Here is a 25,619-nt window from a genome sequence, read left to right on the forward strand (position 1 = left end):
AGAGAAGCAGACCCAAATTCTGTGTATAAACTCTCCCCAAATCCCAGGCACACACAGAAATCATGCGTGTGCAGTACAGCCAAATTTAGGAAAAAACATACTTGACATACTGCTGAAGTTGCTGAAATTTGCAGTTTGAATCAAGTTAAGTGCCTGCTAAAACAAAAATATTAGCACTCTTAAGAAGAATACAAACCAGAATATAATATTCATAATGTCTAGGGCACAATCACAAATTGCTTGTCATATAAAGAACCAGGAAATACGATCTATTTTCAAAAGAAAAGATAATCAACACAGGTCAATCACAAAATGGCCCATATAGTGAAACAAGCAAACAAATGCAGATATTAGAACTACGGTCAATGAAGTAAATGAAAATATTCTAGCAATGGACGAAAATAGGAAATCTCAGCTAAGAAATGAAAACTACAAAAAAGGGGCAAATGAAAATTCTAAAAGCAAAATAAAATATATTAAGTAAATATTAACTGAATGCACTTACTAGTAGAATGGAAATCAAAGGAAAGGTCAGTGAATCAGAACATAGAACAAAGAGAAAAAAATTGAAAAAATTGAGCAGAGTATAAAGGACCCATGAAACAGTTTCAAACTGTCTAACAAAATTAATTAGAGTCTCAGAAAAAGAGGAAAAAATGAATGGGGCAGAAAAATATTTGAAGAAGTATTTGCTAAAATTTTCCACAATCCATTGAAAAACATAAATTTACAGTTTCAAGAAGCTCAGATTACCCCATATTAGTATAAATATTAAGAAAATCATACCTAGGCATATTGTAGTAAAACTTCTAAAAAACCAAAGCTAAAGAGAAAATCTTAAAATAAGTTATAGAAAAATCACACAATACCTACTAATGAATAGTGAATCAGCTCTCCACTGATTTCTTGCCAGAATGTATGGAGGGCAGAAGACAGTAAAACATCTTTTTTTTTTTTTAATGGAATGAATCATAAATCCACTTGATGGTAAAGGATGAAAATCAGAATTCTTGAGAAAAAACAACTACATCAAATTCCACCATGCATTAAAATTAATCTGACAATTCTGTATACTTCCAATAATTGTTTTTCCAAGCTTATGAGAGAAAGGTATCATGAAACAATAACCCAATAGGGACAGATCAATCTCTTCTTTGCAGAAGTTTCGAAAGTTGTGATGGCATAATTTTTCCACTCTATTAGAAAGAGTGTTGAATACTATATCCATACATAATGGACTTTCTTGCAATAAAATGTTTTTGTTTGTTTTAATTGGTCACAAATCAGGACAAAAATCACTTTTTCCAACCCCATGTTCTGATTGGGGCTTTAGGAATCAAGGTTTGTCAAAGAGAGTACGAACCTTTGCAAGCAGTAAAGCTTCAATAATCTAGAAGCCCTTTGTATATATCCCACTACTTTGATAACCAAGTTATTTTGTTTTAGAAGATCTACATTATGCCCCACAAATGTCAACTTTTATCAGGACTCAGACCTAACTCACTGATTGCTTCTATTTGGTTAGTCACTTGCTCGATCCATGTTTTCATCTTGGTTTCAAGCCAAGTCTTATTTCACTGTTTTTTTTGTTTGTTTGCTTGCTTGTTTTTTAATATTTCCATTGGTTTGGAAGTTGTCATACAGAAGGTGATGCTCCAAGTCCTCTTTGGAAGTCTGTATTAGAGAGCAGCAAGTGACAGTAGACTTATCACTAACTCCATTCCCCAGGCTTCTCCAGTTCATACTGGAGAATACCTTAGGATGATAGGTGATGACAGGTGATAGGTGATGACAGGTAATAACAGGTGATAGGTGATGACAGGTGATGACACCTGGGAAGGTGATGATGGACCTGTCCACTGACTGCACCTCTGACAGCCATGATACCAATGCAAGAAAGGCCCAAGGAAAAAGCGGTATAAAGCAATAGGCAAAAGATTGTTCTTACCTTGATGCACACCTCCTGAGGTCATTGATGCTCACCCTCGACAGGTACAGTAGATCACTAAGGGCCTCAAGGAAGTTCCCATGAGAAGGAACCCAGTTCTTACTTGCCTGGTCACTAGCCAGTCTCTCCAAACAATTGTAAAGGTAACAGAATTCCTAAGACACAAGAAGATCCTCTTTAACACAGAAATGAGTAAGAAAACCTGTACAATATGTAAACACAAAGCAATAAATTCTACTCAATGTTGCAGAAGGATTCTGTTAAGTATATCCCCAATAAGCTCAAACTGAAAAACCTAATAGTTAGGAATGCTGACAGTCCAAAGGTTACCCATTTAAGTTCTTAGCTTACATTCTATTTAAACATTTTTAGGGCAAGTATTCACTACAATGGATAAAAACCAGACACTGTATCTGAATCTTACTCTAAATGTGAAAATGGGTCCACAGGCACACTCTTAACCTTTTTTCCAAAGAAATGTGTTTAAATGGCTTTACCATGCAGAGCTATGGCTTCCCGGAAGGGTTGCAAATTAGTCTCTGAAGATGAACTAGTTTCCTTTGAAGTAGCTGAGTTAGGGGATGCTACAGTCAGTCTTGCGGGAGCTCTAGTTTCAAAGTGGAGGAACTTTTCCACACAGGGAGCTAATCAAATCTCCCCTACCTGTAGTTCTTTTGCATTTTTTAACCCAAGCCAACACATCCTTAGTGCTTCACTAATAACCGATCTGAATTCCGCTATCAAAACTTTGCTCACGGGTAGCCACGATCTCTTTGTAGAGATTGGTGATAGTGGTGGCTGCATTTTGGAAGAGGACCCAGAGGGAAAGACCTGGTTGCTGACACACTGGATCTTTGTAGGGCTGGGCCATGGTGGTGGCCAGATTCTGGAAAAGGTGCCACATCTGCTGCTTGTGCTCGGGCTGCAGCCACTGGGCCTGCTGGGCCTGGGCCAGGCACTGCCGCTCCCAGTTGGAGAACCATGGCTCAGATCCGATCTCCTGGATCTCGGCCTTGCCCTCCTCCTGCTCCTCCAGCCTCCATGGCTTCCCTTGGCCTTGCAGCGGCCACCACCGAGGCCTCCTGCATCCCGAGGGCCTGCGAGCTCCGGCCCTTCGCCCCGCGCAGCCCGGGACAACCCCCACCCCAAGTACCCAGCCCCCTGCCCATGCCGGAACCCTCTTACCAACCCCCCTTGAGACCCCTATGGCGCCGCAGCTCCCTTAGGGCCACCGCAGCTGTCCTCTGAGGCCACCCCCAAAACAAACAACACCATTTACAGGCATAAAGTCAGTCACTTCGTCCTAGAGTTCTATATCCAGTGAAAAGTAATCTTCAAGGATGAATATTAAATAAAGGCATGTTCACATAAAAGAAACTGAAGAAAAGTCTTTGCCAGTAAACCTGAACTGGAAGAAATGCTACAGAAAGTTCTTCAAGCCACAAGCAAATGATAATAGACAGATACTCAGATTTTTAGGAAAGAATAAAGGGCAGTAGAAATAGTAAATATCTAGGTAAATATAAAATATTATTCTTTTCCTCTTTGTTTAGAATATACATGACAGTTTAAAGCAAAAAAAGAAAATTCAACATCATATTTTGGGGTTTTTAATGTATGGAAATATGTTACAGATGACAGCCATAGCATAAAGGTTGGTAAGTGGAATCAACGGCCCCTTATGTTTACAAAGTTTCTATACTTTATATGACATGGTATACTATTGATTCTGAGTACATTATGTAGATTTAAGGATATATATTATAAACCCTAGAGGAACTACTAAGAACAATGCAAATAGGCATAGCTAAAAAAAAAAAAAAAAGCCAATAGATAAACTGAAATGGAATTCTAAAAAAGACTCAATCCAAAACAACACAAGAAAGGAGGAACACAGGCTCATAAAACAGAGAAAACAAGCAAAAAATAAATAATAAAATGGTAAATGCAAATGAGCTTTCCCCGAACCACCCCTTCCTTCTTCTGGTAAAGGTTATTTAAAACTTCATGATTGCTAAATCATGACTTTTTACTCTGTTCATCTTACTTGAATTTTCTGCAGCATTTTAAATATAGCTGATGGCCCTCTTGAGTATAATCTTTGTATCCTCAGGGCCTCCCTCTTCTCAATAGTGTTCCATTAACTCTAGCCATGCTTCCAAAAATTCATTTCCATCACCCAGATATCACGAAATTTTACTACCAAGAACCACCTGTTTATTATTCACTTCGTGTTTCTCTTCAAATCAACTCAGATCTAATACGTCCACATTAGCATGGTTGTAAATAACATCTGTAAAATAATGTTTGATGTGCTAGTTATGCATTAAAATGCACAGCTCTGAGGATAAAAAAGATCAACTAGTAAAAAGTATACAGTAATCTTTGTACCATTTTTCATTTTTCTAATTTTGAAATAACAAAAGCAAAATTTAAAAAAAAGTTCATCCCTGTACAACACAAATCATTTCACTTGTCAGAATGCATATCATGTTTTTGGAAACACTAATTCTAGGATAAATGGAGCCTTCTTAGTTTGATGTCACAAATTTTCCATGAATTGCTTAATTAGCCTTATTTATCACCGTGTGCCCCCTTTTTTAAAATTCAATTTTACTGAGATATATTCACATACCATACAGTCACCCAAAGTGTACAATCAGTTGTTCACAGTACCATCATATAATTGTGCATTCATCACCAAAAGCAATATTCGGACATTTTCATTACGGCCCCCTCAAAATAAAAAAGTACAAAAATTGAAGTATAAAAGAACAACCAAAACATCCCATACCCTATCCCTCCCTATTATTCATTTACTTTTTGTCCCCATTTTTCTACTCATCTGTCTATACACTGGATAAAGGGAATGTCAGTCACAAGGTTTACACAATCACATGGTCACACTGTGTAAGCTAAAATAGTCATACAGTCATCTCCAAGAATCAAGGATACTGGCTTGCAGTTCAACAGTTTCAGGTATTTCCTTCTAGTTATTCCAAAACACTAAAAACTAAAGAGAAATATCTATATAATGCATAAGAATAACCTCCAGAATGTCCTCATGACTCCATTTGAAATCTCTCAGCCACAGGTGTCCCCTTTTGACCTAGGAATTTTTATTGCTGTTCTATTCATATCAATAGATTTGTACTTCCCTTCAAAATCTTTTCTGTTTGCTCTCTTTCCTCTATTGGTATGTTTTCTTTGGTCCTCACGTTTTGAAAATTCCTGTTAACATTTTCTTTATGAAGCTCTCTCTAACTCCCCAGTCTGACTGATAGTTCCCTCTTGACTCCTACTGAAAACCAGCTACTTTCTATCATAGAACCCATAGCACCCAAACTACTTTCTATCAGAGAACCTTTATTTTTCGTGTCTATCTGTCTGTTTCTCTCTACTAGACTCCAATGTCCTGGAATACAGAGGCGCTGATTTACTTATCTTCTTATCCATAAATGACTGGCCTGGTGCCGGGTATCAGATATGATAGAGGCATTCAGTTTTGTGAATGAAGTAACTGAAATATATGAGGTCCGATTTTCTTATAATACTCTTATTTTTGTTTTCCTCAGAATTATTGTAAATGTCTCTAAAACATGACTTCAGAAAAATAATCAGTGTTCTGTATAAAATTAGTTTAATTCATGATCAGTAGAAGTAGCTATGTGTTTGGGAGTTTCAGTGCATTCGGCAGAAGCATGAAAGGCTAAGATTAGTTCTCCAGGAGACAGAGAGTTGTAAATATGTATCTGAAGAACTCTGGTTAGCACTCAGATACAAAAAATCACTTGGGTGTACCCTTAGTAGTGGAACATAATTGTACGAACTTGGAATCTCAGCAACTGGAGGAAGACGCTAGGCAAACAGTGAAGAAAGAGATAGAAAATTCAGTCAAAAAGAGAGCTTGAGTATGACAATTTGTCTTCAACAAATATTCAAGGTGATAAAAACAATTCAGAACATCTAAAATAATTTTATCCTCATTATCAGCTCATTATCATATAAAGAAAAGGAAATTACACAAGACTTGACATCTTTTTCCTGTTTTATTACAGTTGATTCTGTATTTCTATCATTTCATGTATCATTTCTTTTAGAATTGTTTTTTTCATTTTTATTGAGATTGTTCAGATACTATACAATTATCCAAAGATCCAAAGTGTACAATCACTTGCCCCTGGGTACCCTCATACAGCTGTGCATCCATCACACTTAATTTTTGTTCAATTTTTAGAAACTTTTCATTACTCCAGACAAGAAATAAAGTGAAAGATGAAAAAAGAAAAAAAGAAAAGGAAACTCTAATCCTCCCCTATCCCTAACCAACCCCCCTCAATTGTTGACTCATAGTATTGATATAGTACATTTGTTACTGTTTATGAAAAAATGTTGAAATACTACTAACTGTAGTATATAGTTTGTAATAGGTATATAGTTCTTCCCTATATGCCCCTCTATTATTAACTTCTAATTGTATTGTCATACATTTGTTCTGGTTCATGGAAGTGATTTCTAGTATTTGTACAGTTGATCATGGACATTGCCCACCATAGGATTCAGTTTTATACATTCCCATCTTTTAACCTCCAACTTTCATTCTGGTGACATATATGACTCTGAGCTTCCCCTTTCCATCTCATTCACACACCATTCAGTGCTGTTAGTTATTCTCACATCTTGCTACCAACACCCCTGTTTATTTCCAAACATTTAAGTTCATCCTAATTGAACATTATGCTCATACTAAGCAACCACTCCCCATTCTTAAGCCTCGTTCTATATCTTGGTACCTTATATTTGATGTCTATGAGTTTACATATTATAATTAGTTCCTATCAGTGAGACCCTGCAATAATTGTCCTAATGTGTCTGGCTTATTTCACTCAGTATATTGCCCTCGAGGTTTTGTCATCAACCCATTTTTTTTAATATGGTTTTGTTCACTCACCATACATTCCATCCCAAGTAAATAATCGATGGATTTCTGCATGGTCATACATTTATGTGTTCACCACCTTCACCACTATCTATATAAGAGCATCTACATTTCTTCCACAAGGCAGGAGGGAGAGTCAAAGAAGGTAGAGAGGCAAAAGAAAGAGGAAAAAAAATGACAGCTAGGAAGCAGCAAAAGGAAAAATAACCTTAAATCAAAGTAGAATAAAGAATCAGACAATACCACCAATGTCAAGTGTCTAACATGCCTCCCCTATCCCCCCCCTTATCTGCATTCACCTTGGTATATCACCTTTGTTACATTAAAGGAAGCATAATACAATGATTCTATCAGTTACAGTCTCTAGTTTATGCTGATTGCATCCCTCCCCCAATGCCTCCCCATTTTTAACACCTTGCAAGGTTGACATTTGCTTGTTCTCCCTCATAAAAGAACATATTTGTACATTTTATCACAATTGTTGAACACTCTAGATATCACTGAGTTACACAGTCCCAGTCGTTATCTTTCCTCCTTTCTTGTAGTGTCTCACATGCTCCCCACCTTCCTCTCTCAATCGTATTCATAGTTACCTTTGTTCAGTGTACTTACATTGTTGTGCTACCATCTCCCAAAATTGTGTTCCAAACCACACACTCCTGTCTTCTATCACCCTGTAGTGCTCCCTTTAGTATTTCCTGTAGGGCAGGTGTCTTGTTCACAAAGTCTCTCATTGTCTGTTTGTCAGGAAATATTTTGAGCTCTCCCTCATATTTGAAGGACAGCTTTGCTGGATACGGGACTCTTGGTTGGCGGTTTTTCTCTTTCAGTATCTTAAATATATCACACCACTTCCTTTTTGCCTCCATGGTTTCTGCTGAGAGATCCGCACATAGTCTTATTAAGCTTCCTTTGTATGTAATGGATCACTTTTCTCTTGCTGCTTTCAGGATTCTCTCTTTGTCTTTGACATTTGATAATCTGATTATTAAGTGTCTTGGCGTAGGCCTATTCAGATCTCTTCTGTTTGGATTACGCTGCGCTTCTTGGATCTGTAATTTTATGTCTTTCATAAGAGATGGGAAATTTTCATTAATTATTCCCTCTATTATTGCTTCTGCCCCCTTTCCCTTCTCTTCTCCTTCTGGGACACCAATGATATGTACATTATTGTACTTTGTTTCATCCTGGAGTTCCCGGAGACGTTGCTCATATTTTTTTCATTCTTTTCTCCATCTGCTCCTTTGCGTGTAGGCTTTCAGGTGTTTTGTTCTCCAGTTCCTGAGTGTTTTCTTCTGCCTCTTGAGATCTGCTGTTGTATGTTGCCATTGTGGCTTTCATCTCTTGTGTTGTGCCTTTCATTTCCATAGATTCTACTAGTTGTTTTTTTGAACTTTTGATTTCTGCCGTATACATACCCAGTGCTTCCTTTACAGCCTCTATCTCTTTTGCAATATCTTCTCTAAACTTTTTGAATTGATTTAGCATTAGTTGTTTAAATTCCTGTATCTCAGTTGAAGTGTACGTTTGTTCCTTTGACTGGGCTATAACTTTGTTTTTCTTAGTGTAGGTTGTAATTTTCTGTTGTCTAGGCATGGTTTCCTTGGTTATACAAATCAGGTTTTCCCAGACCAGAACAGGCTCAGGTCCCAGAGGGAAGAAATATTCAGTATCTGGTTTCCCTGCTGGTGTGTCTTAGAAAATTGCTCCACCGTTTGATGCCTCAGGTCACTGTGCTTTTCTGCCCAGCAGGTGACGCCTGTTAGCCTATAATTCTTGACTGGTGTGAGGAGGTATGGCCGTGTTCCCCCAGGCTCTGGGGTCTGGTTCTGAATGGAAAGGGGCCCACCCCTTTCCTCCTAGAGAAGACAGACCCCTCAGGTGGAGGTCATTAGCATTTCAATGGTCTCGCTCTCTGCCTGTGCTGTCTCCACCCTTCCCGGAGTCACAGCCCTGGAAACTGAAAATGACTGGGGCTTTCTCCACTCAGCCGAAAAAGAAACAGATAGTCCCCTTCAGACCCAGTCCAAGGCGACCCTCCGGCTCTCCCAGGTCAGTCGTCACCCAAAGCCTCTGTCTGTTTTTGGGGATGCGTACCTGTAGTGAGCAGTTCACACTTGCTACTTAAAACCCCAGTTGGAGCTCAGCTGAGCTATATTTGCTTTCTGGGAGAAAGCTTCTCTCTGGCACCACGAGGCTTTGCAGCTCGGGCTATGGGGGAGGGGGTCTCATGACTTGGTTCCGCAGGTTTTACTTACAGATTTTATGTTGTGTTCTCGGGCATTCCTCCCAATTCAGGTTGGTGTATGATGAGTGGATGGTCTCGTTTGTCCCCCCGCAGTTATTCTGGATTATTTACTAGTTGTTTGTGGTTTTTTGTAGTTGTTCCAGGGGGACTACTTAGCTTCCACTCCTCTCTATGCCACCATCTTGCCCGAGCAATATATATATTTCCTCTTTTAGAATTTTCATAATAATTTTCTTAAATGATAGCATATTGAGAATTTTACTTCATGTCATGATTTTTTTTCTGTGGAATGTTGAAAGGAAAATATTGAGGTTTTCTTTGTGCCAAAACAGCTAAATCTAATTGTACATAGTATTGTAGAAATCACGAAATTTCCTGCTAAAGTTATGTCAGGCTTTGCTATACCTGAAATAAGAGCGTATGAGGTTAATTTGAGAGCAAATCATCCAGGTTGCATATGAGAAGCCTTTTAAAACACCTCAGAGTTTAATAGTTTTTTTTTTTTTTCAAAACAACACAATAGATTTTTAACTTTATCTATTTCTAATTTTTAAAACAATATCAGGAATAAAAGGAAAAGAAAGCGTATAACCCCTAGCAGAAAAGTCTGCATACCATTGAAGTTTTCATCCATCTCTATACACTTTGATATGTGTTTGACCCTCTTGGAGCAGAAGAGACTTAAGTGCATGATATCATATAATTTTATTTACTGACTTTTCACCTAAAACTCTAACCTATAAAAATAAAAGAAAATGGCTCTCCTTAGTCCTCCCAGCCTCTTCTTATCCTGTCAATATCCTCTAGGCTCTACTGGAAGAATTTCACTCATCAGTGAGTTCGGGAGTGATATTCAACATTTTGAACAGCTCACCAATCACCGCAGAGGCTGGCTGTGGAGCAAGAGTTTACTCATTTAGTTGTTGAGTCACAGGGAGGGGCCCAGAAAGTCCTGGGTGGCCTGCGCTGGGGAGCTCTGGGTGGGGGACAGGGAAGAGGAATCCTGGACATCAAGGTGGATTTGTGTACCCCACTTTAAACATGTTCTTGGTCATGTTCTGCATTCTGCTGGGTATGGAACCACAGTAAAATAAGATCAGTTAAGGTGGGACCCATCTGCATCAGCTTGGGCTTTAATCTGGATTACCACAGCCCTTTATAAGTAGAGTGAAAGTGGGATGGAGAGAGAAACAAGGGAGTTTTGTTTGTCTTCTAGCCGGAAGCTAGAAGACAATGGGACCTGGAAGAAAAAAGAGACAATGCCATGTGAATTGCCATGTGACAGAAAAGCCAAGGAATCCCAAAGATTGTTGGCCAGCCAGAAGATACTGATCAGGGAGGAAGACAGACTTCTAGCCTCTGAAACTGTGAATTAATGAATTCCTGTTGTTAAACCAACCCATTGAATGGTATTTGTTTTAAGTAGCTACAAAACTAAAATTGGCACCTTGGGTCAATGGCCAATTAATCATTGGTAAAGAAGCATTCCAATATTTTAATACAGTATGGATCTACCAGCGTGGAATGAGCTAAATATCAACACTTGTGTGAGCTCCTTAAGAGCAGAAACTGCTTTATTTATCATTAAACTGCACAGGTCCACAAGCCTTTACCTGCAGTTCCGAAATCCAAAACGCCAAAAAATTAAAAATTGTCTCTGTAACTCATTTGGCTGCAAAACCTGATCTATCTTGATGTGAAACCATTTATAAACCATATTATCCTAAGTGAATAGTCATGATTTTAACTGCTGACACATTAATGTATTTCATTATAGGATACTGTTCTGCTCCTGGTGGTTATTTTGTAACAGATGCACACATTACTTTACTTTCCTAATATTTGAAAAAATTCTGAATTCAGAAGCACATCTGGTCCCAGGGTTCTGGATAAGGGGCTGTATACAGAGACCATTCAGCATTGCGTGTGCTCCAGGACAGACTGGGCATTTGACCAGTTCTACATTATTGAAGGAATGTGGCTATGCAGCTTTCAAAATTTGGCTTTGATGAGATAAAATGGCAAAGGGGATGGAAAACCAGTTTCTTCTCAGACTCAGTTTTGTATACCTTGTTTCTCTAAAGTCAGAGCCAATACCAATAGTGCATTTATATCACCTTCATTGTTTTCTCCTCCCAGGTAGGTGTCAATCATTCACATAAGGGGCCATTTCCAAAGGTAGGCCCTGAAGAGCAGGTCTGTATGAACAATTCTGCACTTATACCACCTCTCGTGATCATGTGCAGAACCTCACTAATGGAAGATATTCCCAGTCATTTACATTCATCATAGATATTAAAAGAATGTTCAGAGTCAATTTAGGGAACAATGCACTTAACTTCATTTTGTCCAGAAATGTTTCCAGTGTTCAAAATTACTCTGAACTCTGACAATACATTGCAAATAGTCACATCGCCTTTTATGTGCTTAAAATGATTGCAATATATATAAAATGGGAGCTCCTAAAAGTACTAGAAATGGTCTCATTGAAGCAATGTGAAAGAAATATCATTAAAGTTTACAGAAAGAGAAGCAAGAAATCCCAGTATTTAAAATACAGATTCACATAAATATTTCTGCAAGAGGATTTAGCGTGAACCCACTCCAAACTGATCACCTTATCAATGAAGGGTTGCCATCAAATCACAATCCTGTAAGTTGGACAGGGTCCAGTATTATGGGAGAATGGGGGAGGCAAAGGAGGCCAGATCAAGATGGGCTTGGAGACTAGGGAGCCTGAAAACAGAAGTGGGGAGGGGTATATTCCCCAGGGATGGGAAGGGTGGGATTCGGGTTGGAGGGCCAACAACCTAAGGCTTGGAAACACTGGACAGTGTCTGAGCAGAATGCACCTGGAATACTATCTGGAACATTCTTGAGTCCAAGAATAAGAAGCAGGTATATCAGCTGGAAAACTATTGCAACAAATCAGGTTAGACATGATGAGAAGCTGAATCATATCAGTGACAGTGAAGAAGGAAAAGCATAACAAGGAAATTCAGAATATATTACATTTCTTATTTGCCCTCTGTGCTTAAATTTTAGATTCACACTAATACGTTATCAACTCCAGGTTGGTGGACTAGAGGGATAGAGCTTGCCCACTATTTCTATATTTTTATTAAAGAAGGAAAACTAAAGATTAACAATTATATGCATGGTGATGGTTAGAAACATTTTATGAATGTTTCTTGAGGAACTGAAAACATATTGCACCATTGTCACAGTCTGATATATGCTACCATTTCTCTCCATCACGTTTAAAGATATAAAAGAAAGATGTGCAGGCCTGCCCTTGGTGAGGTCTGACTAATAGTCATGAGGTCCCTTTTTTAATCAAAGCATCATTATTCTTTGTGATAAACTCAAAGAGTAATGGAAACTACATTGTGAAGGGGAGAGCAAAATTATCCGGGGTCCCCTTTTGCTATATGGAAAACAAGTAAAAGATGACATTTCGTAGAAATCACTGCATTACACTGTAATCAATCAGGCTATTAAATGTTTCTTTGAGGATAAAATTCTGGAGTTATTAATCTATATAAAACCCAGTTCTTCAGCCTTGAGGAAAGCTGAGAAAATTTCCCAAGGGGATTTCTTTTCTTCTCTAAGCCTGAAAAAAAAAAGAAACTAATTCAGATTTTTAGCAATAAATCTTTAAATAAGATAACAGACATTGTTAACGAAATGAAACACCCCTTCAATTAGGTTTCTTTATTTATTCTACCCCTGCTGGGAAGCACTGGTTAGAGTTTTTGTGACTTGAATAATGCTTTACAATATGAAGAATCGAAGAAAGTAGCTGCCTACTCATCCACGTTAATTTTTCATCCATTATCTGTTATTATATGCTGATATTGAGAGGTATTGCTCAGTTAAATTTTAAGGTAGTCTTACAGATACCTTAATACAGCTAAGCTGTTTACCATTACTGATGATTTAAAAATCAAAATCATTATTCGTTGATGTATAATCTGTTAAAAACAGGTTTGCCAATTGGATTGCTGGTAAGTTTTTGCTTATAGTTGTCTGAGAGCTGGCTTGTTCTGTGACTTTGGGCCCTTCTCTTTATCTCTGAGACTCAGTTTTCTCATCAGTAAAATTAAGAATGAATAAGAATCATGTCTCCTATCAAGCTATAAAATACGTACTTTTGCATAAATTTATTTTTGCCAATATAATTAAAATATCAATAATAGAGCTCATTAGTTGGAAAGCTTTTCATCACTATATGATATATTTGGAAGCAATTAATAAATACGTTTTGAAGAATAAAACATTCTTTCATTAATTTCTCTGGGGCTTGCCTCCAGTAAACTTTCTATGTGCTATTATTGCATTTCTCCTGGACAAGGTCAAACTTAGCAGTGAAGAAAACTTAAGGACAAAGCATTAAAAGAGTGAACTAACATATCTTTTATGACTAAAGAATACAGCCTGACAGATCTATACATTTTCTAATAAAATAAGACATGATTCTGGAAATACAGATAGATTTCTCTGATAGGTTTCTGTTATAGATTTTCTGTTAGCAATTTCCACTGAGACTTTTTTCTGATTCGTGATAAAAATGTGAACTGAAGGTCACTGTCAACATGCCAGAGAACTTATCCAAGGAAGAAATAATTCAGCAATGTACTTTGGAAGATGGTCTTTACACGTACTCTATGTTACTCTCATTTAGAGATGATAGAATTTACATCAGATATTGTAATACCTCTTTAATCATCTACTCAATGTTTTGAGATGAGGTATATTTGTGTGAACTGAACTCCTATGCTATACTTGTTTCAGTTTCAAGCTATAGAAATCTGATTTGCTGAATCTTTTCTTATATGTCTTTTCTTAACTCTAGTCTTCATCACCTCTGGGATTTCTTTAAGTATAAAATGTAACGCCCATCTATTTCTTCATTCTTAATCTTTCACTGTTTGTTGAGTCATGTGTATTGTCTTGTCTTAATAACAGCTACCCTTATCTAAAAAGCCACACTTGCTTGCCTTTCAAACTCAGGGATCCCATTTCATGTTTCCCGAAGCATTGTGGATTTTTTCAGAACTTCAACATCTTTGTGGGGTACCTGAATCTTGCAGCTTTTTCTAACTTTTTCAAGCAATGGTATTCTATTTTGGGTGTAGAACTACCTTTATTCTGGGTTATTGCCAAGTCAATTCAACATTTAATTAGTGAGGGTCCCCTATAAATTCATCATTCTGCTAGGCTCTGCAGGATACTGAAAAGGGAAAAAAAAAAGAAAAACATCTGGGCCTCCCCACAAGTCTGAGTCTGGGGGTGTATTCCCTCTGCCACTTCCTCTCATTTCTCTCATCTGAGTTCAAAGATGCCCTCCATCTGCACTTTTTCTCTTCAATTCTCAAGCCAATTTTCACTTCTGCAGGAAGACTGTCAATAACCACGTAATAAACCAAGCTCACTACCAAACTGTGCTCATCACACATGAGATTCAGCAGTCTCATCACGATGGCTGGGTTCCCAGACACTATACTAAATATACACAGCTACCAGTTAGAGCCAAGAACTAGAGCAGGACTGACAACACACACTCCCATGGTCTCTGGATCAAAACAGTTCCGATTTCCTTCCCAGGCTGACTAATTACATGATGTAGACTCATGCCTTCATTTGTCTGATAAACTTCCAGGTAAAAAGAGAATAGCTGGTATAAGGATTCCCCTTGCCTACCCTGTGTGTGGTACAACTTCTGCCAGATCAGCTCTCGTTATTAGTACTCCTCTCGGTTGGGATGGTTTTCCTATTTTCTAAATCCAGCGTAAGCCATGTTCCCCTGATTCCCACTACTAACCTGCTTGACTAATTTGAATTGAACTGGATCATAGAAATCATTATTTAATTTTCTTTCTGGGGTTAGAGCTACTCATCCCAATGATGACAGGTAATATACTCTTTGGACACTGCACTTTGAAACATCTGGTGGTTCTCAACGAGGTTTGAGAACCTTGGATTTTTCTTTAACATATTCCAGAAGAAAATTTTTTCAAGCACTCTGAAATCAAGCCCTACCAAAATGCAGATAATTCCTGAGATGGTGGTGTGAAAGTGTGAGATTCTTACCTTTTACACTTCATTTTTTCTTTACAAATCAATCTGCTCACTCTGCAGATTCACTCTTTAATAACATTATCACTCTTCCAGTCACCCAGATTTCAAACTTAAAAGTCATCTTTGGCTCATCTTATTCTTTCTTGTCCTGTAGCCACTTATTCTCCAAGTTCTACTTTTCTTTGTTTGTCATTTCCACCATGCAACTATTGTGTAACTTCCCTTGCTCTACATGTCATGTAGCATTCTTTGCATTGGTCCTCTGGACTCCGTGTTTCCAGTTCCACTCATTCTTATACATTGTGTCCAATCTTTATTAAGATAATAATATCAATTTTTCTGTTTTATAATCTCCAGTGGCTTCTTATCATCTCATATAATTAAGATTAACCTCATTTTGGATTTTGTGGCTTTGGATATTATGGCCTTCCTCTATGTACTCTGCCTTATTTCTCACTATTCTTCACATTATACCATCTTCTTACAGCCAAGCTTGTACCATGAACAAGCTGAACTCATTCCCACTCACAAGTCTTTACTCATCGTATTAGTTAGGGTCTCTGCATGAAATGCATGGCACACTAAATTGGATAACTTTGAGATTTTAATAAAGGAATGGTTACAAAAATGTGGGCAGAAGCAAGGAAACCACCAAAGATACTGTAATTTCCCTAGGGCTAGTATCAGTGGGAATTGTTATCACCCCTAGAGTAAAAAGGGTCAGAAGAAGTAGATTCTAGAAACTGTGAAAGGAGAGTCATGTTGATAGGATGGCTGGAGGGGAGCCCTGAGATTCACTGGAAGATCACAAATAGCCTGACGCATTTCCACAGGGAGGGAGTGGGAAGACTCAGTCCCCTGACAGTCCCTCCTCTCTCCTCTGCTCTTATAGTAGGGATTACCGCTGGGGGACCCCAACAAATGATAGATAAGGGAGCCTGCTTCTGTAGCCTAAAAAGATCAGCCTGCGGGCACATAGGGGCAAGTGGAATGGAAGATGTCCAGTGTATTTATTTTGTTTTCCTTGAATTTGTTTTTTCCTTTTCTCTGTACCTTTCTGCTCCCTACCCTTTTCCCCATATATTTTAGCATTTACAAACTGTAATTTTCGCTGTTCTTTAGTGTACAGTTTAAGGAGTTTTGACAAGTGCATAGAGACATAGTGTAATCACTGTCACAAACAAGATACAGGACATTCCCATCATATGGTCCCCAATTCACTTGTGCTACCCCTTTGCATTCAATCCCTCTTCCAACCCGAAACTTTGGAAACTGATTTCTTGGAGTTTTACCTTTATCAGAATGTCATATAAATGGAATTATACAGTACAGACTCTTTTGAGTCTGGCTTCTTTCATTTAACAAAGCATATTTAAGATCCATCCATATTGCTGTATCAATAATTCATTTTTTAAAAACTGATGATAAGTATTCAGCAAATTAATGTATAATGGTTTTTTTTTTTTTTTTTTTGAAATATTCAACTCTAGTTGAAGGCCAATCACTAGACAAATAAGGGAAAAATTGCAACAAGCAAGTCTTTGATAAACGAGGGGTGGGAGGTGGTGAAGTTTCCAAAGTTGCTATAATATATTATTTAAAATATCTTGTTTACAACAAAAACTTATGAAATATATAAAGAAACCGGAAGGTGGAGCCATGCACAGGAGAACAAAAATAATGACAAAAACAGGCAACAGAAACTGCCTGTGAAAGGACTCAAATGCCAGACTTAATAGATGACAACTTCAAAGCAACCATTATAAATATGTTCAAAGAACTAAAGGAACCTATGGTTAAAGAAGTAAATAAAGGCATGGTAACATGTCTTATAGAAAATGCAAATAAAGAGAAAAAATTTATTATAAAAATATAAATGGAAATTCTGGATTTGAGAAGCACAACACCAGAAATGAAAACTTCACTAGAGGGGCACAACAGATTTTAAATGGCAGAAGAAAGAATCAGCAAACTTGAAAATTGATTGACAGACATTACTGAATCTTCTTAGTAAGAAGAAAAGTGAACAGACCCTCAGAGGAATGTGTAACACCATCAAGTGCATCAATATACATCTATTGGGAGTACCAGAGGAAAGGGAAAATGGAAATATATAGGAAAAAAATATTCAAAGAAATTGTTGAACATCCCAAAATTGATATTGATGAAAAATATTAATTTTTACATCTAAGAAGCCCAATGAACTCCAAGTAAGAAAAATGCAAAGGGATTCATGCCTAACATAATAAAAATTCTGAAAGACAAGGCCAAATAGAAAGTCTTTAAAACAGCAAGTGAAAAATGGCTCATCTTATGCAAATATGTAAATATCTGTATAACACGTGATCTGAAAGTATACCTGCTAGATGCTATGACACATCTGTAGCAATGAGAACACCTAGGACACAGATCTTGCCCTCCAAATGGAAAGAGAAATATCTGATTCCAGGTGAAGGCTGAGAAATTTGCCTATCTGCCTGGGACACATTATTATTTCAGAACTTCAAGACAAATAGAGCCCTGCCATACAGACAAAGTAGTTTGCCCTGAAGAGATGTTCATGGTCACACATTTGGGAAAATTGGAGCACCAAAATGGAAAATGATTGTAACAAGTTGAATAAATAAAAATTTTAGAGCCCATAGTGAAACTCCAGTAAAATCCATGATGATGATGTGGTGGCAGTGGTGGTAGTGATACTAAATTAAATTAAGAGAGATCAACAACAGCAAAATAGAAAAATCTCATTATTCTATCAACTTCTTATCTGAAAATTGGCAATGAAAGGCAAATAATTAAGTATTACATTTCTTTTTATACAGAACTGTATTTTAACCCCAGTCTATAAATGTCTGATGATGCTTGATGGAATTCTAGCTCAAGAAAATCACCATTTTGCAATCCCCAGTGAAATAATGAATTCAGGCAAGAATCATCAGTGGATGAAAAGTCATCTTGTGGAGTTTGTTGGAAAATAGATTATCCCCTCAGTGCCAAAGAGTCCCTACACTGGTTATTCGCTAATATTATGTTTATAGTCTGGTGGTTATCATGTCATCTCTATGATCAAGCTTAACTACTAATAATGAGAAAACCTAGCATTATTTGTCCCCTGATGTTTTGTAATATGAAGTACATACCATCAACTATGAAAGGTCATCACCAAAAGTGTTTAACCTTAATTAACTCAAATCTTTAGATTAACTTGTAATTTACAGAAATATAGTGGATAGAGGAAAAATTTAAATTACACCACAAACAGCAATCAGACAAATCCAGAATATGGGGCATTTAGTAAGACCTAGTGTCTTTAAAAGGTTAAAATCAAGGGGGAAAGGGGGAGACTGTTGAAAAATAAAAGGTACAAAACTACAAAATGCAAAATATAGTATCAGGAAATACTGCTAATTTACTTAGGTGTGCTAACGGTATTGTGTTTAGTAAGAGAATATCTTCATTTTTAAGAAATGCATGCTGCTGAATTAAGGACTGAAGTGTTGTAATTTCTGCACTATACTTTCAAATGAGTCAGCACAAAAAATAGATGTAGTTATAGATAAAAACATAAAAAATTCAGCAGCTGAATTTAATTGCTAAGGTACAAATGAAAATTGTACTATTCTTTCACCTTTTCTGTATGCTTAAAAACATTTATGTTAAAAATGTAGGAAAATGCACTTTTGGGGTGGTACTTACAGTTGGATATGTCTTTTCTCTGGCTCATTTTAAAGCTCTTTAATGACAGACTATTAGAGGCCTTTTATACTTGCCCAAACATTGCTGATTCGGTATTGATTGATTAAATACACACAATATTTAGAGAAATGAAGAAAATTTCTATTTAAATGAGCTTTCCCCTTTTGCCCATTGAGATTAGGTCCCAAACCTGAGGTTTGACCATACAACTAAGATTAAGAAAACTACCAGCTGTTAGGGGCAGTCACGTCTGCACAGGACTTATTGAAAAGTGTCTTACTCCACCATCATTCCTGCCCTAACCCTAAGTCATTTTAAGAAGAGAAAGTGATGAGAGAAGGTTCTTGAGTCTTTTGGTAAGTGTAGAGTTCAGGAAGAACAGTTTTCTTCATCCTCTCTACTTCCTCAATCGTGAAGGAGTGGTGCGTGCTTACCTTCTCAGAAGAAACCACAGGTGAAGGTTATGAGAGACTCTGTCACGCATATTGGATACATGTGGGAGAGAGTAGACCATCCGAAAAGGAAAAATGGAGTTGTGGGGAGAGAGCAAGGCTGGAAGAGGGGGCGACAGTTAAGCCACCATGCCGTCTGTCCTCTCCCGCTCTGGCATGGCAGGTGCACTTGTGTTTCCTCTGGGTGAGTGGACAGTGTCAGCCTGAAGATTTTGTCAGTACCCCATTCAAGGACTATTCATTAAAACTTCAGTAGCAAGAACCCATGGGGTGGACCACCATCGAAGGGAGCTGGGGGTGGGGGTGGAAAATCCCAGCTAAGTTAGATTTCCCACATGAAATATGAACAATGGGGAGACTAGCCACCTCCCACACCAACCCACCAACACCACCACATAAAAGGCCCTACAAACAACCCACACCACAAGGCCATTGAAAAGGCCCAAATATTGGCACTTAATGCACAGCTGACAACTGATGTATAGTTGGAAAAGTACCAACAACCTAGTGAATAAATCATATAAGGAAGCATTTTCTCTTTCCCTTCTTATGCCTTGACAACAGAAGAACTGACTTTAAAAGTGGAGGTAGAGAAGGTGCAAGAGAGTAGCTCTCCTTTCTTCCTAGCTGGACTTGAAGGAAGAGGGAAGGAGGAGAGTTTGAGATCAATTTGGAAATTAAAGTTTTAAAGCAACCAAATCTAAACTTCTAGAATGTTTCAGACATTGATGCCATTACAATAACCAACAGGGGCTGAAAATTTATAGATGCTCTCAGGGAAACCAGTATCCAAGGAGAAAGGTGATTTTCACTGAAGGAAATGAGGAAGTTGTGGGATTAAATAAAAATGTTCCATTGTATACTCCAATGAAATGAAACTCCTCACTAAACTGGTGATAAATCCCCAGTGACCATACACTGACCCAGCATCCCTAATGCCGATCTACAGGGTGTGGCCATGCTCCTGTTTTGCCATCCAGGAACAGAAGAGGCTAAAAATCCCTAGATGAGAGGACAGAATCATAATCATGGTGCAGACATTGTTAGTTGCATATCCAATAACTGGTCCCCCATTTTCCTTACTAACAGACCCCTGATTTGTTTCTGGTAAGTCCCAAGCAATAGCACACCACTGGTGGAAACTAATGAAAGTGGTCCTAGACTCTAGGTCTTGATCTTGCAGCTGGAGAGGCCTGTGAAAACGTGGCCACTGAGACATGGGGGAGACTTCTGGGAAACCTCTAGTTGTACTAATGTACACGCACAGCTCTGTCTACTGCATCCCGTCTGCCCTTTTTCTCACTCTGAATGTGAGCTGGGCAATGCTATTTGCTGTTAGAAGGTACCAGTCATGAGGGTTTGCCAAGAGAAGACAGAGATGCTGGCCCTGTATCCCAGAGCTGTTGGAGCAAAACCAGCAGTCACCTACATGCACGTCTTGATATGTGACAAAAATAAATCCCAACTTGATTATGTGTCTATAAATTAAGCTTTTTGCACTTTGCTGCTGTCCAAATTTTGGGGATCAAGAATACACTGTGTGGGGGTTTGTTTCTCCCAGTTTTACAGGACTCAGTTTGTAAGACACCTGGTGGTGGTGGAGAGGGTGGAATTTTTCTTTTTTTAATTTGGCAACTTGAACTCTACCCTAAGATGTTGTAAGCTGGTGGTCCTGGGTGAGTTCCAGAAGCCTGTATTTTTAATAAGCATCCCAGAGATATCTGAGGCATTTGCACTTAAGTGTCACAGTGTTCAGCTTCAGGGATTATAACAATTTATTCTTATTAGTGTCATTGTCTTCTCCTAAACTCTTTCCTCTTCATTAGATCCATCTGTGTTGAGAAAATTGTTAGTTGTCAGGGGATACAGGCATGTCCAGAATTTGAGGAATTATGTCCACTTGAAAAGACAGTTAAAAGTAATTTGATTAAAAAGAAGTAATTTGATTAATGGGTTCACTTTAACCACGTTTCAAAGAAAGTTTTATAATATATTTAAAAAGGAACTCCATACACATATTCTGCAATGAGAACTCTAAATGAAAAGCTATTCAACTGAGTAACATAATAACAGAATGGTACCTTAATTTTTGCTTATTTGTGGACACACATAGAGGTGTCATTTTTAATGCCGGCTCCCAACTGTCAATCTGCACTTCGAGTGTGTGCCTCTGCTTTTGTATACTAGAAATAAGTAAGGATTATGAAATATCCTTTCACTATCTTCAACAATAGTGTTTGAGTTCTCTGAAATGTCTATGACCTGTTGAATGCAACAGAAACATCCTTCACTTTCAAGAGCTTGAAGCTGAAGCATCACATTCAAAGAACTCATAGACTTCAATTGCTTCTGGGGTATAGCAAGAAATAATGTATAGAAAAAAATGATAACTTCTTGGATGACACATCAGTCCAGTTTGAATTCCTCAAATGGATATAGCCAAAGGAGATGTTACTGAACTCAAGAACTACTGAGTTTCAACTTTGGATTTTTGACTGCTTTATTATTAAATAAATTACTTTTAATCTACTTTCTCCTATTGAGAAAATTGAGGGCATTATCATATGCCTCAAAGGCAGAGCTATGGAATGTAAAAAAAGTCAGCAAATAATCTGGGGCAGGAAACTAAGTGCTAAGTGTTCCTTTAATGCTAGACCTCCAAAAGCATTCATCAGCATTCCCCTGGGCTGAAGTTGGTGTCTGGGAGTTTTGTGAAGGCAGGTCATCCCGTTTAGTTCTTCACGACTCATTGATCTAAGCTTTTAGACACTCTTGAACTTCACATTTCTTAGAAGGTGGTTAGCGATAGCAGCAGACTGCTCACTGGGGACAACTTGCAATGCTCCTAAGCAATACTGATAGCTTGAACTGGCTATGTAAGGGAATCTGGGAGGTGAAAAATTATAGACCTATAAGGTATATTCTCTCCAATGCTTCCAATTTTGCTCTGGGGTGGATTTTTTTCTCTGAAAATATGTTATCTGACTGACTGTTAAAAACTCCAATAGCAATAACTCGTCTGGCTGTGACTGTGAGTTTTCAGTATCTCTGCCAAGTTTTACAGTGAAGATTCTGCAAAACAGAGGAAATCTGAAATCTGGCACATACCCCAGACTCATCCTGCTCCTGGGCTTTAAATAATAAATATTCCTTATCTGATAGTCACTGCAGCTACACTTTCATCAAGAGTGAGCACATTTGTCATCCAGCGGAGAAATGAAATTTTGGAGGCTGTATTAGTTTCCTGGCTGCTACAACAAACACAATACAAAGGGTTGACTTAAATAATGGGAATTTATTGGCTTACAGTTTTGAGGCTAGGAGAAATCTAAAATCAAGGTGTCAGCAAGGCGATGCTTTCTCCCTGAAGACTGGTGTTCTGGGGCTGGCTGCTGGTGATCCTCGGTCCTTGATTTTTCTGTCACATGGCAATGCCCATGGTGATGTCTTCTTTCTTCTCTGGGATCTGTTGACTTCTGGCTTTCTTTCCTCCATGTGGCTTTTTCTGTGTCTGAATTTCATTCTGTTCATAAAGGACTCCATTAATATAGATTAAAGCTCAAACTGATTCAGTTGGCCCCATCTTAACTAAAATAACATCTTCAAAAGTCCTATCTGCAATGGGCTCACACCCACAGGACTGGATGAAGAGTAAGTACATGTTTTTCTGGGATACATAATTCAATCCCCAGTAGAGACCTTCTGTGTGTTTTACTTTAGTTTTCTCTGAAATTAGACCCTAAGAAGAGGTCTCAAGGCAGGTAGTTTGTCCAGAAGATGATCCCAGGAAGTGTAAGCCAGGGACGGAGGCAGACAGAGAGATGAACACAGAAAGATGAATGCCCAATACAAGTGTGCATGATTGCTTTCACTTTCAAAGGCAATGGGGTCCACTTCTTCCAGAGTTTCTGAGAAACAAACAGAATACCTCCCAGGAATGTCTTCACTGAAAGTCAGGAGGCCAAAGCTTTGATCCACTGTTTTCATCTCCCATGGTTCACCACAAAGGGTATTATCCCTCACACCCTCCTACACTTTCACACTGTGTCTACAAATGGGACATGAAAGTTCTATTGGACTCTCAGAAAGCTCTGGAGCAGAAGGCATTAATTCAGGCTGTGCAAGGTGAATTGGAGGTCCCAAGCCATTGTTCATCACAGCTGAGGTTTAAAATGAGCAAAGAGGCATCTGCTATAGTCTGGCCCCGTGCACTGCTCAGGTTATGTCACGTCCTTCATTGAGTGCACTCTGTCACTGCATTATCAAGGTGGGGACTGGCTGCAATCTCCCCCCCCATCCCCCATTCACACACATAAAGAAGCTTTATACAGGCAAGTTTAATGGGACAAGCTACAGGTATCAAGACTTTGATTGACATCAACCTCTCTCTCCTTAACTATTCTTCCTAGATGTCCTTCTCCCTCAACCAGCACTTCTATTGAACTAGGCTGCTTTCCTGGCATTATGACCCAGACCTTCATCCCTGAGGGATCTGAGCTCTCAGTTGCCTTGCACTTTATGTGCCATGGTTACTTCAACTATTCGTACACAGTCATCATCAAGCAGAGAAGCACAAGGGACACCCCATAGATCTCCAATTGCAGACATACTCCTCCCTTATGTTGCAGCAACCTGAGCTCCTGATAGTAATCAGGGTCAATGACACTGAAAAAAAATACATTACTCGCTTTATCATGTTGGAATAAGGAGTCCAAAGTGATCAGTCCGAGATTCAGTTTTGCAGGAAAACTTACCGTGTCCCTTGGTGGAAAGGGTTTTCACCTGGATGTTTAATCCAGTGGGACCTAGGATTCTGGGGAAAGTTGGCACACATTTTTCAGGTGTGCTACTGAAAGTGAAAGGGAGAGAGGCGATTCTACTTGTATCCTTGGAGCCTGGACCTGTGTATCCTAGACATGGAGGATGTAGCACCATACTGATGCCACGGTTTTAGTGTTAGTACATGTGGTGCATCCTGAATAGTAGCACTCCAAGTCCATCTAGGTGTCACTCCACAGCTGGAAAACCTTCACTGTGCTTTTGACAAGCCATGGCATCATTCCTTCTGGCTGGCCACTTCTGAGTGATGTGATATGTGATGAGAACAATGGATCCCATGGTCATGTGCTTAGTGTCTCAATTCTTTCACCCTAACATAGATCCCTTTTTCTGAGATGTTATATAGAATCCCCTCAGTAAATTATGCCTTTTGTAACTCCTTGGATATTGATTCTGGCAGAAACACTGAAGGCAGGCAAAGCAAATCCATATCCAGAAAAGGTGTCACCTCCTGGAAGGATGAATCACTTCTCGTTCACAAGAGACAAGTGTCTGATATGATCACCTTGCCACCAAGATGCTGGATGGTCTCTTTGAGGGAAGTTTTCATAACAAGAGGTCAACATTGCTTTCTCCTGCTCACAGGACCAAGAATATCTAGATCAGCCTTAGAGGGAGCTCATACTGTGGGGTGCATAGCTTATATCCCTGCCACCGTGGCACAGTGGACCCCTGGAGGGGTAGCATAGGAGGGAGGTTGGCCAACATTCACCAGATGATTCATCTTGTCTATCTCATTGTTGAATACATCATCTACAATGGATACTATCTAGCAAGCATTAGGAGAGACACAAGTCCACTGTGTACCTACTCCCATATTTCATCCACATGCCTTTTCCCTAAATCTCTTTGTTTCCTACCCTCATATATTGCTTATTCCTGGACATTGACCCAACCTGGAAAGCCATGCAAAGTGGAAAGCCAAGTGTACTTCTAGCAGAAGATGAATTCATTCAGAGCAAGCGTCTAAGCCTACACAGCTAGATGCCACGTAAACTCCCAAGTGTTCTGGAGAAGGTGTAATCTGCAAAGCAGTTTTGAGTCAGACAGAGGAGATGGTTGTTCTGACATCCGACACTCATCATCTTTTCCATGGATGACATTTGCCTCAGCCCATTCAGGCCCACCCTGCCCCAGATGTGTGCAGAAACCCACCCAAATGTATAGGATTTTGATTGGTTAGTTAAGTTTTGGGGTGCTGAATGCTAATCTTTTCCAAGCAATTGATTGTATATTTTTTGCTGCATCATTGGGTATTGGGCTATAACTCACAACTTCAGGCATTTCAGACAATGCTTTTGACTGATGTGGAGCTTTCTGTCTCATTCAGTAAATCGCTCTTTCACTTTTCTACCCCCTACACGTTTCTTGTTAAGAGATGTTTGTGCTCACTGCAGTTGGCAGGTTGGGTGGAGG

General features: G+C 38.7%; 1 pseudogene; it reads right to left on the reverse strand.

Annotated features, from left to right (window-relative positions):
- Positions 1 to 2,431: 2,431 nt before the first annotated feature.
- LOC119508789 overlaps positions 2,432 to 25,619 on the reverse strand; it is a 51,876-nt pseudogene continuing 28,688 nt past the window's right edge.

The sequence above is a fragment of the Choloepus didactylus genome, chromosome 14 (assembly GCF_015220235.1).
Source record: "Choloepus didactylus isolate mChoDid1 chromosome 14, mChoDid1.pri, whole genome shotgun sequence".
Lineage (NCBI taxonomy): Eukaryota > Metazoa > Chordata > Mammalia > Pilosa > Megalonychidae > Choloepus > Choloepus didactylus.